Genomic DNA, 15,230 nt, shown 5'->3' with positions numbered 1-15,230 from the left:
CATATATATATATATATATATATATATATATATATATATATATATATATATATGTATTTATATATGGTATTTAGGCTTATTTTCTATATATTTAAACCTTCTAATTTAAAATGGGTGATATTTAAATTGATTAAATGGACAAATATATATATATATATATATATATATATATATATATATATTATCCAAAATGTTAAACTCAAAAACGTGAATATAATAAAAACAGTACAAAAAAGAGTAAACACTAAAGCGATTAAAAATAGTAAGAAAACTGTAAAGCAAACCGAGACTTGTAGCTAAGTACAATTTTCTTAAAACAGATTCGTCGTCTTCACAAGGTGCTTGAGGATCGACACATATGAACGTTTATTTTCCATGATACAATTGTTGAACCAGTAGCAAACTAAGCACCCATTCACTACTCCGACGAATTCAAATCGTACCTTCACTTTATCACTAAAACTTAACGGATGCCAATTGCGAACCTAACAATATGAAATGCATGAGTGAGATCTTGAATATCTTTTTTGAGTGTGGATTGAGGAAATGAACACATTATTTATAAACTTCAAAAGACACACCAAGAGTCATGCAAGATTAATTAACTCAATTAATCTTGAAATTAATTCAAGAATTTGAATAGCCAAAAGTCTCAAATTAACTCAATAATGTGGAGAGCCAAATGACACTCTCACATTCATGAACCATAGTTTTCATTCAAAATTTTAATTTAAAACAAATTTCCAACAATCCCCCACATGAATGAAAATTGATAAGAATTTTGGTGATAAAGCTCTACAGTTGAATCCTGCATAAGATAGGTAGTTGTTATGCTTTGAACCTTCCCTTGTGAAATATATTTGTTTTACTAGCCGACCAGTAGACATGATGTCCTTGAACTGTTCTGAAGTTTGTGTAAATTAAAATATACTTCACACAGGAGTCGGGACTCTCTCTGATGCCATTCAGTTCTCATGAATGTGTTCGTTTTGGTCATGAACACACGCCTTCTGCAATATTATCCTTTTAATTTACATAATCAATAGAGATAACTTTAGTTGAGAGTAATTGTCTAATGGTATTGTGTTTACGACGTATATATATATATATATATATATATATATATATATTTATATATATAGACTTACCATTATACATATTGCTTTGTGTCCTTTCGATCGCAGATTGGCTATCACAATGTATGCATATAGCCGGTACAAGTTTCACCCATATTGGACATCTTCTAAGAATAGACCCAACCATTCAGCCTCTTCAACACACTTATCAAGGGCTATGAACTCAGATTCTATCGTGGATCTCTTGCTATTACAGTTTGTTTAGAAGATTTCCACGCAATTGCTGCACCTCATAAAGTGAATACAAATCTACTTGTAGATTTTGAGTCTTTCATATCAGATATTCAGTTTGCATCACTGTATCCTTCAATAACAGCGGGATATCTGGTATAGTTAAGCCTATGGTCACGAGTGTACCTTAAATACCTTAGCAATATGATAATTGCTTTCTAGTGTTCAGCTCCTAGATTACTCGTGAATCTGCTCAATTTTCTTACTACATAGGCTATGTCTGGTCGTGTACAACTCATGTACATTAGACTTCCAATGACTCAAGATTATTTTAATTGGGAGATACTCTCACCTCGATTATTCGATAGATGCTGACTTGTATCTATTGGGATTCTAGCCATTGCAGAGTCATCCTTATTGAATTTTTCATGTATTTTATCCACATAATGTGACTGATTTAGAACCATCCCTTCTGATGTTCTATGGATTTTAATTCCAAGGATAACTGGTAGCACTTAGTCGCGTCATGCCCAAATTAACCCACTCAACTCAAATAAATAAATATTTAGTAGCGAGAGTAGGGTTCGTTCCCACGAGGAGGATTGAAATTTATTGTGCTATGAATTAAAAATACTAAAAATAAATAAAAATGGGGGTTTTGTTTATTCAGATTAAATTCTAAAAATTTAGAAAATAAAGATAGACTAATTCTAAGATTCACCTAACTAGCATGCAAAATTTAAATTTAAATTTTACTAACAATCGATAAAAAAAAGTCTTGGTATCGGTCGACTACGCCTTTGAAGTTTATTCACTCGATCATCGATTCTCTAAAAATAATCAATTCATATTTGAATATTCATCATTGAAAATTTAATTTCTATCTCACCTTAATTTTAGTTAAATAGAAGTAAGCGTTCTAATATTAACATTTATCAATGAATTAACCAAAATACAAGCGATTAAATTTTAAATCCAGGGTAGCATTCAAACAAATGAGATTAATGAAGCTAAATAATACAAACACAAGCAGTTGTATTTAATCTAGTCAATGGATGTTCTTACGAATTAATAAATTTAAAAACAGAAATTATTAATCATAGTTGCTTCACAAATTATAGAGATCAAATAACTATGGATTTGATATCTAATTTAGCTTTATCTTGTATGAAAAATTACTAGGTGATCAAGCCAGTAATCAAACACACAAACTTAATAATTAAATCCAAACAACTCTTGATATTCAAACTATGAATCAAACAACGAACGTATCAAAATCTCACAAGAAAAATAAAATTTCAAGGATTCTTCTTCCTCAACCAAGAATTAAAGATTAGCCACGAATGACCATGAAATCTCTCGAAAAATTCAAGAGAAAAATAAATCTAAGAACAAGGGAGAGAAAACCTAGCCGCCAAGTGATGAAACTTAAAATTTATAATTATTTATATGTTAAAAGTTGTGTTTTAAAATTAAAGTTTCATTAAAATTATGAAGTAGTATTATTTTAGTATTATGTGTTTATATTTAAATGTTTTACTAAAATGTTGTATTTTACGGTTTGCACAGGTTTGGTAAAAATAAAATTACTCAAGATACAAATGTCATATTGGAGTAATCTTTAATCCTGTAGAATCACAAAAGAGGCATATTCAACTTCGTAGAAGACAAGAAATTCCAAAAACCTCATTAAGATGATCAAAATGATCAAACATCAAAATGAAGACAAATTTACTTTTACTATGACCAGCTTGGAGTAAAAATATCATAAATAATTAATATTTTATCCAAAAAAGGTGTATCATATCTCCAAACACATCTAAACAAAATTTTCTATGTGTTCTATGTTGAGTGAAAAGTCTGAATCGGTGATTTAAGGCATCAAGCATGTCAATTAAAGTTGGGTCATGGTATGACATTCAAGGAGACAAGCAACCACCAACTTTACTATTCCACATGTAATGATCTTGGACTCTTGCTCTCATTTGGCCTATAAATAGATGTGTTATATTAGCTTTGAGGTGTGCAAGAGAGTGTGAAGTTTCTCATTTGCAAAATAAATATTGTGTGTGTGAGAATAAAAGTTTTAGTGTGCATATTTCTCAAGTTCAAGTATGAAATTTCTTTTATCCTTATTCTTGAGTTTTATGTTGATGACAAGCTAAACCCATTAATGTCAAGGTGAAAAAGTTTCATTGTTGGTCAAGTAAGATTGTTTATATTTTGTATATTCTTCCCTTTTCTATTTTTATTTTGTCTTACTAATTGATCTTTATTTGTAGGTATAATTTAGATTATTTATTGTTATCTATTTACATCAAATACTTGGTAACTTGAATGTGGTTACCTTGATTTGTTGTCTAATATGATACAATAAATACTACAATAATTATATACTATAAATATATGTATCAATTTATAATAAATACATATATTTTATTTAGACGATAGCGTGGCTCTGTCGGTTGTTCCAAATAATATATTGTGATTTGAACTAACATTTACTTTTTCGCAACTAACATTTACTTTTTTTGCAACTAACATTTACTTTCTGCAACTAACATTTACTTTCTCCCATCTAACATAAAAAAAGTCATATATTTTATTTAGACGATAGCGTGGTTCTGTCGGTTGTTCTAAATGAAATATTTTGATTTGATCTAACATTTAATTTTATGTCAATTTATATTTATTCATTTATATATATATATTATGGGTACCATGTATTAAATATCGGTTAATCTGATATTTATATAATGAGAACTACATTATATGATATATTTGTTTAAATATTTAATTGTTCTTTTATGTTATATTAGTTTTTTTTATTTATTTTTGCTAAGCAATCTTAAATAAACCAACAATGAACTTTTGAAGTCTTGACAATTTTATAATTTGTGTACTTTAAATTTTATAATAATATTCCTGTCTATAATCTATAATTGTTAAATTTAAACTTAAAACATCCTCTCTGTGGATCAATCTCGTACTTACGAATATATTATTTGTAGACAACCTACATTTTGGTGAATTACAATTTAAGTAGTAGCACCAAGATGTTTTTCACACCTTTCTCCGTACAAAACTCTGATATCTCCTCTAATTTTTGCGTGTTTTTGATTAATTATAGGCTAGACTCCTTCTCATCCTTCTTTCCTTTTCAAAATATTTTTTTCCTTATCGCAGGCGCGCTCGAGCAGGTAAAAGTGGCCGCCCGAGCGCGCAAAATTCTGCCCACGGATTTCTTCTCGCACAACAGCAACGCAGAAGCACTATCCCACAGTGCAGAAGCGCTATCCTCTTTCTCCAAGGCGCAACAATGCTATTCTTCAAGCACAAAAGCGCAACTCTGTTTATCTTCATGGCGCAGAAGCACTCTCCTCCTCCTTTGATTCGCGCTCGAGCGAGTAGAATTGCATGCTCGAGCGCGACTAACTCTGCCCAAATCCAAAATTTCTCTCTTTGGTGCGTCGAGCAGGTAGATTTGCATGCTCGAGCGTGAAACTTTCTGTTTTTTTCTCTTTTTCTTCTCAATTTCTTCTCTTTTTTTCCTCAATTCTTCCTCTCTTCCTATATCAAACCAAAAACAATGATTAGGAACTATTAAATAAATTTAATCAATGCAAATTCTTCTAATCATACAAATTAACTCTAATAAATATAAGAAAATATCACCACATCAATAGCATCGGCTAAGACTAAATCTTTCATGTCGAATTTTGAGTTCAACTATTTTTGGTGGATTTAATCATCTTATCATCGCTTTCAATGATAAGAATGTCATCTACGTAAAGACATAAAATGACATAGTCACTTTTAGTGTTCTTAACATATACACATTTGTTACACTCATTGACTTTAAATCCAATTTCTAACATGGATTTATCAAATTTTTTGTGTCATTGTTTTGGTGCTTGCTTTAAGCCATATACAGACTTCACCAATTTACCAACCTTATTTTTTTGCCCGGGTGCAGAAAATCTCTCAGGTTGTTCCATGTAAATTTTTTATTCTAAATCTTCATTTATAAAGGCAGTATTTACATCTATTTGATGTACTTCAAGGTTTCTCAAGGCAACAATTGCAAGTATAACTCAGATTGAAGTTATTCTCGTTACTGAAGAATATGTGTCAAAGTAATCAAGCCCTTCACGTTAACGGTAATCCTTGATTAACAATCTGGCTTTATACTTATCTATTGTTCCATCTGATTTCATTTTTTGTATAAAATTCCATTTATAACCTAGTGGTTTGCTTCCGAGAGGAAGGTCCACTAGTTCCCATGTATGATTTTGCAAAATGGATTATATTTCTGAATTTATAACATTTTTCCATTGAGGTCCTTCAGATGAATTCACATCATTCTTGAATCTTTGAGGTTCACTTTCCATCATGAAAGTGATGAAATTCGGACCAAATGATTTCTCAGTCCTAGCTCTCTTGCTACGTCTAGGTTCAACCTCGTGAGTAACCTCTTGTTCCATTGTCTTGTGTGATCTTTTGGATGAACTTGGTTCTTTCTTAGATTTGCAAGGGAACACATGTTCAAAGAACGAGGTATTTCTCGATTTCATTATCGTATTCTTATGAATATCAGGTATTTGAGATTCATATACAAGAAAACGATTAGCGCTACTGTTGTGTGCATATCCAATGAAAATGCAATCAATAGTTTTAGGTCCAATCTTTATTTTTTTCGGAGTAAGTACGACTACTTTGGCAAGATACCCCCACACTCGCAAATATTGGTAGGAACTTGTTCTTTCTTTTTCATATAGACTTTTCTCTTGCTTTTTTCGGGGTACTTTATTTAATAGATAATTAACTGTTAGAACATCTTTCCCGCACATGTTCTGTGGTAAACCAGAACTCAATAACAATGCATTCATCATTTCTTTCAAAGTGCGATTTTTCCTCTCTGCAACGCCATTTTGCTGAGGAGGATAAGGTGCAGTTTTTTCATGTATGATACCATGTTGAGCACAAAACTCATCAAATGGTGATTCATACTGTAGCGACCCAATCCGGATCCACGACTAATCAAAACTAATTAAGCATGAAAATTACTTAAGCAAAACAAATTTAGAGTTTAACAACGAAAATTAATAAAATTCCAAATACAACACCGTCGGCGGAATACAACCGACACTAAACCATAAAATAATAATCATTATACAACCAAATTGAACGAGTATCAAGTCCTAAAAACTAAAGGAAACTCACTGGAACCCTGAACCCTGGTCTCCGCCCTGCCGTGAAATCCCGACGTTGCCCAATCTGAAACCTACCCCGTCGAATGGGTGTCTAGAAAATACAAAAGTACTGGACGTGAGCGATTACGCTCAATACGAAAGTATAGATATATAAACAAAAATGATGCATACAAATACTGGTTTGAAACAGTCTTCTCAGGGGTGCCAATCGAATATGCAGTATCATCGGGGAAGCCACTCCATAGGTTATATCCACATAATCGCCCTATCTCCGTAGCGTCAGTTTCCGTCATCGCGGCGTCTCATGGTGATAGACAAAACACAATAAATGTAGGACTACGCCTCTCTACCAATATGATTCATCTCCAACGAGATAAGAGTTCAACTCCCAGACTCTTCCTAGGTGGTTAAAACACCTAAAACTATTAGAGAAGTGGAGAGAAAGAAGTTGGAATGAGAAAAAAGTGAGGCCCTCGGCCCCATATTTATAGAGCTTGATCAGAAGCTTCGTTCCTTTGTTCAAAACTCGAACTGCCCGATCGGATGCTCCGATCGCCTGATCAGACATTCCGATCTTGTATGCGCGCCAAGTGTAATGGTTTCTCGACAGGTGTCCTTGCCAGTCCTTTGGAAGCTCCGATCACTCTTTGGAAGATCCGATCTCGCCACTCCAGACGTCACCCATGACATCATCAAGCTGACCTCATCTTGGACTGCTGGACTGTGGAGTTCGAATGCTCCGAATGCAGTTCGGACGTTCCGATCTTTCCTGGTTCCGAACACTAACTATGCTTCCGAACTTCATGCAGTTTGGATCTTCCGATCCGGGTTTCGATGGTCCGATCTACCCGATCACTTGGAACCCTCCGAACCATTTTCGAGTGTTCTGGTCCAATTTCAAACTCCTTAGATCCATATAAAAATCCTATAATCAAGTTTTACCCATTTTAATCTTGATTACCAAGTTAATTACTTATCTTAGAATGAGGCATTTCTCGATTCCATTATCGTATTCTTATCAATATCAAGTATTTGAGATTCATATACAAGGAAACGATAAGCGTTACTTTTGTGTGCAATTCCAATGAAAATGCAATAAATAGTTTTAGGTCCAATCTTTAACTTTTTTGGAGTAGGCACGACTACTTTGGCAAGACAACCCCACACTCGCAAATATTGGTAAGAAGGTGTTCTTCGTTTCCATAATTCATATGGACTCTTATCTTGCTTCTTTCGAGGTATCTTATTTAAAAGATAATTAGCTATCAGAACAGCTTCTTCCCCCCCCCCCCCCCCCCCACATGTTCTGTGGTAAACCAGAACTCAATAACAGTGCATTCATAATTTTTTTCAAAGTGCGATTTTTTCTCTCTGCAACGCCATTTTGCTGAGAAGAATAAGGTGCAGTTCTTTCGTGTCTGATATCATGTTGAGCACAAAACTCAGTAAATGGTGATTCATACTCACCTTTACGATCATTTCTTAGCACCTTAATTTTCTTGTTAAGTTGGTTCTCAACTTCACTTTTGTAGTGGACAAACTTTTCAATAGCTTCATCTTTACTTTAAAAAGATACACATAGCAATATTTTGTTCTGTCGGCAACAAAGTAATAAAACATTTGTTTTCACCATGTGTTTGTACTCATTTTATATCACATATATCAAAGTGAATTATATCAAGAGATTCACAATTTCTTTCAATTGTTTGAAGAGGTAATCTCATTAGTTTTGCCTCAACATTATTTTCACATTTGTGTTGTTCATTGATTTGGAACGTATGAATTCTTTTTAAGTTAATTAATCTACGAATAGTATCATAATTAACATGTCATAGTTTATCATGCCACAAATTGAAAGACTCATGCAAGTAAGTAGAAAACTTCATTTTATTAATAACGAGCTTAATAGCCAGTACATTAAACTTGAACAGACCATTGCTTACATAACCTTTACCAATAAACATTCCATTCTTTGAAGAAAAATAACTTTATCTAACTCGAAGACAATGCGGAAACAATTCTTGTTTAAAAGCGAACCCGACACCAGATTCTTTCGAACATTCGACACATACATCACATTGTTGAGAGTCAGCTCTTTCCCAGAAGTCATCTTCAAGATCAATTTCCCCTGTCCCTGATATCTAAGGTAGTAGAATTCCCCATGAATAGTTTTTCACCATGCTCTGATTCATCCAGAGTTGCAAACATTTCCTTGTCATAGCAAACATGACGGGTGGCACCAGTATCGATCCACCACTATCTTGGATTTTATCTAACCAGATTCACTTCAGAAATGACAGCATGAAAGTTCATGCTTGAAACCTCATGGGATATGTTCTCCACCATGTTCCCTCTCGGTTTTTCTTTGGATTCTTGCACTCAAAGGTATTATGACCAGTACCATCACAGTTATAGCATTTTCCGGAGAACTTTTTCTTCGAAATGTCTCCTTTCGGTCCCATTTTCATCCTTTTGTTGGAAAGATTGAAGTTTTTTTTTTCGAGCTTTGGTCATGCTCCACAACATTTGCTTTAGCAGCAATTGGAGAAAACAGTAATCTTTCTGAACTCTTGTGGTTTTCCTCGATACGAAGTCGAACAATGAGCTCTTCAACATTCATCTCCTTGCGCTTGTGTTTCAAGTAGTTTTTGAAATCCTTCCATGCTGACGGTAGCTTCTCAACTATGACAACCACTTGGAAGGATTCGCTCAACGTCATCCCCTCAGTGTGAATCTCGTGAAGAATCACTTGGAGCTCTTGAACTTGGCTGATAACATGTTTGGAATCTACCATCTTAAAATCCATAAAGCGGCCTACAAGAAACTTCTTGGCCCTCGCATCCTCGGTTTTGTACTTTTTGTCAAAGGATTCCCAAAGCTCTTTGGTTGTTTTCTTTTCGCAGTACACATTGTAGAGCAAATCGATTAATCCGTTCAATACGTAATTCGGCATAGGAAATCAAAATGATTCAATGCCTCCAAAGAACTAACGGATTCAATATCTTTCTTAGCCTCCTTGAGCTTAGGAGCGTCCTCCGAGAGAAATCTAGTCAAGTTCAATGTCATCAAGTAGAAGAACATTTTATGCTGCCACCTCTTGAAGTCCACACCAGTGAACTTCTATGGCTTTTCTCCATGACTATTAGGCATATGAATTGTAGCACCAGATGGGGCAAGATGAGGAACAATACGAGGTGGAACATTGACATGAGGGGCAACGAGAGTAATTTCATTTGAAGCAAAAGCCATTTCTGAAACAATTTACGAAATGAGAACAAAGGTTATGTTTTAAGATTGTTATCAAATATGTTAAACTCAAAAACGTGATATAACAAAACTAGTACAATAAGAGTAAAAAATAAAGCGGACAAGAAATAATAAAAAAACTGTAAAGCAAACCGAAGTCTGTAGCTAAGTATTATTTCCTTAAAACAGATTCGTCGCCTCCACAAGGTACTTGTGGGTCGACACGTACGAATGTCTGTTTCTCAGGATATAACGGTTGAACTAGTAGCAAACTATTCACAAATTCACTAATCTGCCGAACTCAAATCTTACATTCACTTTATCACCAAAACTCAACAGAGGCCAATTGAGAAGCTAACAATATTAAACAAGAGAATACTTGAGTGAGATTGAATATTTTTGTGTGTGTGTGAATTGAGGAAATGAACACACTATTTATAAGCTCTAAAAGACACACCAAGAGTCATGAAAGATTAATTGACTCAATTAATCTTGAAATTAACTCAAGAATGTGAATAACCAAAAGTCTCAAATTAACTCAAGAATGTGGAGAGCCAAAGGACACTCTCACATTCATGAACTATAATTTTCATTCAAAACTTTAATTTAAAACAAATTTCCAACATATATATATAATATATATAAGTAGACACGAACCTAATTTAAATCTAAAAAATTATACCCAATATTATGAAAATAATATCAATATTTTGTTTTCACGTTACTCAGAAAATAAATGTTCAACTAATTATAAAATTTTTACACAACTGCTTTTCAAAACAAAATTTAATTTATAATATAATATAATGTTTTTGTTTAAATTTAAAGAATATTCATATCATCAGTGATGATTTAAATTTTCTCTCATTATTAATAATGTTGGCACTCAGAAGAAGTCTTATTAATTTGTATATGAATTTGAGGGTATTTTAGTTACAAAACTCGTAAAAAAACCATGGAAATTCGTAATATTAGACGCATGATGTCACGTCCCATGACTCGAGCTCGTTGACATCCGACATTGTTCAATGCTTCACATTCAAATAACAAACCTTGTAATACAATAATTGCCCAAACAATTCTAGTTCATAATGAAAAATCAATGTTTTTACGAGGAAAAAATGTTACAATAGTGCGGAAACGTAGCTGAACATAAACTTTAATAAAACCTAGATTGTTTTTGACTGATATTGATTTAAACAAACTTATAAAGTCTCAAGCTAGGCTATTCAACATCCCCCAGAACATCTCTTGTTCGTCTTCCTCCAACTGATCTTTGCTCCTATCCGAAAGAGAGAAGTAAGGGGTTGAGTGTCTTGAAAAACACAAAGACAAATACGATATCATATTTCAAATAAGCATGTGCATGCTTGAACAATGTGTCAACATAAACAATAATTAACAATAATTGCTGTAAGTTCATCTCAATTTTCATGGTGCTTAACTCATCAATTTTCAATATGTTGCTCCTCTATGGGGCGAGACCAAAGTAACGTTTATTATTATCCCATCGTACAATGGTTACGTTCATGGTTCGGAATCATCCTTAACCATTTTTCAATCAAATCTTTACAACAAAAAAATATCTCAATCATGCTTTTAATATTCAATAAGTCATAGCATAGACTTTCAAAAGAACGTGCATTCGATCGATATTTTCACCAAAACAAAATAGTAGCGTATCAAGATTTTAAAACATAGCTAAGCCCACTTACTAAAATATAAGCGTGCTACTTTATATTAAAGAATATATGTACAATTGCCCACTTACAAAAGAAACTTGAGTGTGCATATTTATCCAAGAACATACATATCAAATAATCCCACTTACTTGTTTTGAAACTGAATTTCAAATTTTAAGTGATGGTTGGGAGCTTCTTAAGCGATCAACAAGCTGCTTCGATTGCCCAGAAAACTTCAACTCGAGCTGCTTGGATTTTCCTCTTCCTCCATGCCTAGTTAGTGGGTTTGAGGTCCTTGAATTTAGGGTAGTAGCTTGTGGGTTCATGGGCCCTGTAATCTTGGGTAGTGGTTTGGAGTCATGTAATTCATGGGTTAGCGGATTGGACTCATTCTATAACTGATTTGAGTGCTTGATTCTCACACATGAAGTATAAAAAATAATGGCATGAGTGCGTGAGTTTGAAATTTTAAAAAATAAGGAGTTTTTAGCTAATACTTTTTTCATGGAGATTTGAGCAAAACCGAGATATCACAGAAATAGCGTATGGAATTTTTCCTAAATTTTTATTTAATTTCATACATAAATTAAATCATATTTGAGGAAAATTTAGTAAAAATATTAATTATTTTGACCATGTGTTTGGTCCTAACGCATGTGTGCTACTTCCATATATATGAAAAAAGATAAAAACAAAAAAGTTAGGATGTCTATTTAGTACGTACCCCAAGGCCGGAAATAATACAATTCATTAGGACCGGCAAAATTCATAAAATTTCCGACCCTTCCCGATGTCAAATCCGTTCTCGTTTCGAATTTTTTTCGTTCCTAAATTTTCCCGAAAATCCCGACGGATCAATTTCGGGATCGGGATCGGTACAGGCAACTCTACCCGACATTCCCGATCCGACCCGAATACATTAATAATTTTTTTAATAATGTTTTTAATTAAAAAATAGATTTTTTTATAATTTTCTGTTTTAATATTAATGTTTTTTAATTTATCTACCATATAATTATTTTTTTATATATTTATATTTATCTTTTTTAATATTAACATTTAGTTATAAATTTTTATTTTGTTTTTTTATTATTATGAATAATTATATGTTTTTTTTTTGTAATAATCAAGTAGTTGTTTTAGTTTATTGTAATGTACTAAGAAGATGTTTTAGTTTTTAATGGTTATATACAAAGAAATTTTAATTTATTTGTAATGTACTAAGAAATTGTTTGAGTTTCTTCATATTTTCATAGAATTTTTTTTAAAAAAATATTGTTCGGGATTACCCTCTCCCGATCTGACTGGATCCCGAATGTTCGGGATCCCGAATATTCGGGTCTCGACACTTCTCGGGTGCGAGATCGAGAGAAAAAAATATTTCAATTCTTATCGAAACGGGAATCGGGTAAGGGGATTACGGAACGGGTCCCGACCCGATCTCACCCCTACAATTCATGTATGTCTTTCGAACTCTCACGTGTTTGCGTGTATTTGAATATTAACTCATAGGATGATAGTTGCAGTTATCTGAGTTCAGACCTTCTGAACTCTCACGTGTTTGTGTGTAGTTGACACCTCAAAATCTGCATTGCCTAACATAGATCAGATGTTTCGATACTAGTTCGGATCTTAAGAACCCTACATTTGATTCTGATCTTGATTCTGATAAGTTCAGTGCTTCCGAGCTACCATCGGATCTTCCTAACTCTTTGGAGGATCCGAAGACTGGAATGTTATTCTGAACTTGATTAAGCCATAAATTGTTATATTTAATAATCCTTAATGTTGGAGTTATTTGCATCAAATACCCCTGTGAAATATTGAAAATGCATTTTTCCCCTGTGAAATTTTAATACGCATCTTCAACCCTGAACTTTTACAAATTTAGCACACGTGTCCCTTTATATGAGCGATTTTGCACACGCGTTCCTCATGCGACTGGACAAACATTTTGATTTTTTTTGGCATCAAATACCCCTGTGAAATATTAAAATTTCATATTTGACGCATTGAGAGTATAATTTTTAAATATTTTCAATCCATACAATCCAATTATAAAATATTTATCAAACATTTACATTTTATGAATTTTTAATTTTAATTTAATTTTAATTTTAAATTTTTTATTATTAATTAATTTGTTTCTAAAAAAATATTATTACTTTATCTTGATATACTTATTTTATTAAACTTACTTCGTGCTTCCAATTTTTTTATTAAATATGCATTCATAAACAAGGATTTAAATACGTAAAAGTACCAAAATATTAAACTAATGAAAATGATAAGTTCAAGCATATTACTTTTTCGATTTAGGACTATATAGTATTGAACTAAAATCTAAATTTTTGAAAAGATGCATTCAACAATTTGCAATAAATAATAAATAAAATAAAATGATTATATAATGATAAAATTTGTTATTAATTCTATATTTAATTGAATAAAATAATATTTTTAATTAAATAACTATGAAAAATATTAGTTATTTTATCTTAAAATTAGTTATACAAAAAATATATTTTAATAGTAAATTTTATAATTATATAACCAATTTATTTTTATTATTTATTGCAAATTGTGCAATACATATTCTCAAAAATTTTAGATTTTGGTTCAAGCATATATAGTCTTAAATTGAAAAAATAATATGCATGAACTTATCATGTTTGTTCAATACTTTGGTACGTTTAGATATTTAAATCCTTGCTTATGAATGCATGTTTAATGAAAAAATTGGAAACAAAAAGTAATTTAATAAAATAATGATATCAAGATAAAATAATAATTTTTTTAGAAACAAATTAATTAATAATAATAAATTTAAAATAAAAAATTTTCATAAAATGTAAATGTTTGATAAATATTTTATAATTGGATATTATGGGTTGAATAGATTTAAAAATTATACTCTCAAGGAGTCAAATATGTAATTTTAATATTTCGCAGGGGTATTTGGTGCAAAAAAATCAAATATTGACTCAGTCGCATGAGGGGCGCGTGCGCAATAATTGCTTATATGAAGGGGCGCGTGTGCTAATTTTATATAAGGTCAGTGTTGAAAATGCCTATTAAAATTTCACAAAAGAGAAATGTACATTTTCAATATTTCACAGGGATATTTAATGCAAATAACTCTCCTAAATGTTGTTTAAATTTTAATCACCTTGAAAATGATAACTGGGTTACTAAAAAATTTTTTTACAAACAATTACACTTCATCAAAATTTTACTATAATCGTTTATTGGAAGGAAGTAAAGACAAGACTACTTTCAAAAAACAGAAAGGAAGTAAAGACAGTTAAGATTAAAAAATAACTAGCAACGGTACACACGCATTTACGTGTGTAAAATAATAATTATATTGTATATGAATTTTGATGCTTAACAGGTTAGGTTAATTAAAAAATATAAAAAAGAACTGAAATTGACAAAGAGTGTTATTGGAGATGTTGGGATAGTAAGTAAAAAACATGCCGAAAACAAACAATTGAAATGAAGTATATTTTGAATATATTGAAAAATAAATCATGACACCAAATTAGTTATTCTAACATGCCACTGTAAATAGTACAAGATAATGAGCCCGTTTGGATTTTGTAGAGATTTTTTAAAATAAGTGCTTTTAAAAGCTATAATTTTTGGCTTTTAAAAAAGCTCTAATTTTGATTTTAAAAAGTGCTTAAATAAGCACTTTTTTGGTCAACCAAATACTTTGTTAACTGAAAAGCACTTAAAAAAATATTTTTTGGCCTGACTTTTGAAACAAAAAAGTAACG

Source organism: Henckelia pumila, chromosome 2, assembly GCF_033568475.1.
Source record: "Henckelia pumila isolate YLH828 chromosome 2, ASM3356847v2, whole genome shotgun sequence".
Taxonomy (NCBI): Eukaryota; Viridiplantae; Streptophyta; class Magnoliopsida; order Lamiales; family Gesneriaceae; genus Henckelia; species Henckelia pumila.
This window is presented reverse-complemented; position numbering follows the sequence as displayed.